General features: G+C 65.5%; 1 protein-coding gene across 3 annotated transcripts in view; it reads right to left on the reverse strand.

The window, feature by feature from the left end:
• Window positions 1–197, reverse strand: part of RGS12 (regulator of G protein signaling 12) — a 108,047-nt gene extending 107,850 nt beyond the window's left edge. For 2 of the 3 annotated variants that reach the window (XM_035005399.1, XM_035005401.1), the window contains exon 1: window positions 130–165. The gene's annotated coding sequence lies outside the window, so the exon portion shown is untranslated. Of the gene's footprint in view, window positions 1–129 lie in introns of all 3 variants that reach the window. The other variant, XM_035005400.1, reaches the window with a different exon arrangement.
• Window positions 198–3,200: the final 3,003 nt, after the last annotated feature.

Raw genomic sequence — 3,200 nt, forward strand, 5'->3', positions numbered from 1 at the left:
CGGCGGGACGCCGCGGCCCCCTCGGCCGCGCTGGGCGGGGCCGGCGGCCGGGCCGCGGAGGGCGCGGGCGCGCGCCCAGAGAAGAAAGAAACGGAGGCGGGGCGGCCCTCCGCCCGGCCCGCAACCTACCGGCCGCTCGCTCGCTCCGCCGGCCGCGGTCCGCTCCGCCCGCGCGCTCAACGGTCGTTCGGTCGCCGCCGCCCGCCGGGGGGCGGGCCGGGGGCGGGGCGACGGGGCGGAGCCTCCTGTTGGGGCGGGGCCGGGAGGGGCAGGACCTGCGGGGCGGGGGAGAAGGCGTGGTCTCCAGGGGCGTGGGCGGGTCTCAGGGCCGAGCCGGCGTTCTCGGCCTGTGGGGCGGGGCCTCGGGGGCAGGGCGGAGCCGCCGGGGCGGGGCGGGCCTACGGGGGCGGGGCCTACAAGGGTGAGAAACTGGGCGCGCGGCAGGGCTTCCAGGGGAGGAGGGCAGAAAGAAGTGAGGGGCGGGGCCCTAGTCGGGGGCGGGGCCAGCGAGGCGGACAAGGAGGGGCGGGGGCCTCCCAGACCTGGGACGGGACTTCCGCTGCGGGAGCTGAGGTGGTGGCTCCTCCCGGCTGTGGGGTCCTTCCAGGTTCCCTGCTCGGGTCCTCTCCTTTCCCCTCACTCCGGTGCCTGGGTCCCCTTCCGTCCCCTCGGCCACTCTTGCACCCCCGCCCTGGGTCCCTCCCGATACCCCCTCGCACCCGGGTCACCCCCTCAGCCCGGGTCCCTCCTGAGCCCCTCCCCGTGTCCCCTCCCGTTTCCCCGGGCCCGGATCCCCCCCAGCTCAGGTCCCCTCCCCAGATCCCCGCCCCAGGTCCCCTCCCGCACCCGGGTCCTCTCCCATCTCCGTGGCCCCGGGTCCCTCCCACCTCGGGTCCCCCCCACCTCGGGTCCCCTCCCGACGCCCCCAGCTCTGGATCCCCTCCCAAGTCCCCCCCCCAGCTCGGGTCCCCTCCCTACGCCCCCCGCACCCGGGTCTTCTCCCGTCTCCCCGGCCCCGATTTCCCCCCCAGCCCGGGTCCCTTCCTGCGCCCCTGCCCCCGCGGCCCCTCCCGTCTCCCCGACCGACATTCCCCTCCAGCCCTGGTCCCATAGAAGGTGAGATGACACTTCCTCTGCGTCCCTGCCCAGGCTGCCCAGCATCAGGGAGCCACACCCTCCGAAGACCTTGATGTGCATCTAGACTGCATCCCACCCGGAAATAGTTTAATTTTTTTTTTTTAGATTTTATTTATTTATTTGAGAGTGAGAGAGAGCACAAGCAGGGGGAGCAGCAGAGGGAGAGGGAGAAGCAGGCTCCCCGCTGAGTGGGGAACTGAGGCGGCGCTCCATCCCAGGATCCGGGGATCACGACCTGAGCTGAAGGGAGCGCTCAGAGGTTTAATTGACTGAGCCACCCAGGCGCCCCTGAAATCATTTTATTTTTAAGGGAGGGGAGCAGATGAGAAGTGTGGTGTCCCCCGCAGAGCACAGTCATCCCCTGGTCCTCCCAACAGGTGTGAAAGCCAGGCAGCTTCTCCCTGCTGTCCTGGAGGTCCCCTCCCCTCCTGCCTGGGCCCCACAGGAGACCCTCCAGAGTTAGCTCTCCCCCTGCCTCCTCAGCAATCACTATTTCTTTGGAAATTACTTTCCCTGGAGTCCTAGTGACCAGCTAGAGTAGTTTGGGGAAACAGTCCCCTGAGCATTTGCTCTATGATCTAAGTGTGGAAATAAATCAAGTCCACGACTCCTGACAAGTTGGGCCCTGACCTTCAGTGACACAGCCAGCTCCCAAACCTGGCTGGAGCCTCTTGCGCTTTAACTCATCATGACAGATACACCAGGGTCACACTGCCAGCCCCCCTCCCCATAGAAAAACCTATTCCTATTCCCTCCAGCGCTCCCAGAACAATAGCAAGGGTGATCCGCTCCCTACAGCTTGTTGTCCTGTTGTCCGTTTGCGTCTTCCCCTCACTGCAGGTGAAATACCTGCAGAGCATGGTACAATGGGGACCTCAGGCTAGTAGATGCTGGGAGCAATCCGCGGGGGATCGCGGGAGCCCCCGCTCAGAGGTCCTGGGGGCCGATTGTCCCCACAACAGCACTGCTACGGACTGAATGTGTACCCTGGAAATCCATGCGTTTGAGGCCTAATCCCCAATGAGAGGGTGTTAGGAGGTGGGGCCTTAGGGAGGTGGTCAGGTCATAAGGGCGGAGCCCCCATGCGTGGGATTAGTGCCTTGTAATAGAGACCCCAGAGAGCCCCTTTATCCTTCCACGTCCATGAACCAGGAAGCTCCCACCAGACACCAAGCTGCCGCTGCCTTGACCTTGGACTTCCAGCCTCCAGAACTCTGTTGTTGATACGCCCCCCAGTCTAGTATTTTTGTTATAGCCACCCAGATGGACTGAGACAAGCACCCAAGCCCGCCCCTGCTGTACAAGGGCCAGAGGCCGGAGGGCAGTGTCCAGCGCAGTCGGAGGCCACGGCCTCTTTGGGAGAGGATCATGTGTCCCTCCTGCCTCCTGAGAGTCGCCTGCCCTGCCTGTCTCAGCAGCCTGGGGCCTTCCTCATCCTCTTGTTCCCCTCCCCCAGAGCAGGGGGCCCCTGCTCCTTCCTGCTTGCCCTTGACTCCTCCCTCCTCTCCTGCTTTCTTTCCCCTTCAAACCTGTCCCTCCCTGCCTGCCACCCTCCTCGCTTCATGCCCTGGGGGCCCGGTGCAGCCCCTCTCCTGTCACTCCAGGCCGCCCTCCTCAAGTTTTCCTCATTAGCTCTTGTATTATTTGTTCCGGTCCGAGGAGGAAATCCGAGAAGAGTCCAATAAAACCCCGATTAGAAGGGAAGCCGGAGAGGTAGTGAGGGCCAGGACAGGTCACAGCGGCGAGGGGAACAGGGACCACTTCCAGGGCTGAGGGGGCAGGGGCAGAACCCAGAGCGAGAGGGAGAGAGAGAGCCGCCTAACCCCGGGGCGAGGGGCATGGCCAGGTGGGGGGCACTGCCGTGTGGCCTGGCTCCCCACAGCACCTCCCACGTGGCAAATACAGAATGTGGCTCAGGCAGACCCGTGACCCAGGATCCGGGCGGGGCCCCTCCGCACCGGGCAGGCTCTAAGCAGACGGGCAGGCTCTAAGCAGACACGGAGCAGAGACCGGGTCGCGGGCAGGCAGAGTCGGCTGCCCTCCCGCGATGGAGACTGTGTGTC

Source organism: Mirounga leonina, unplaced genomic scaffold, assembly GCF_011800145.1.
Source record: "Mirounga leonina isolate KUSES-001 unplaced genomic scaffold, KU_Mleo_1.0 Mir_129, whole genome shotgun sequence".
In the NCBI taxonomy this organism is placed as follows: Eukaryota; Metazoa; Chordata; class Mammalia; order Carnivora; family Phocidae; genus Mirounga; species Mirounga leonina.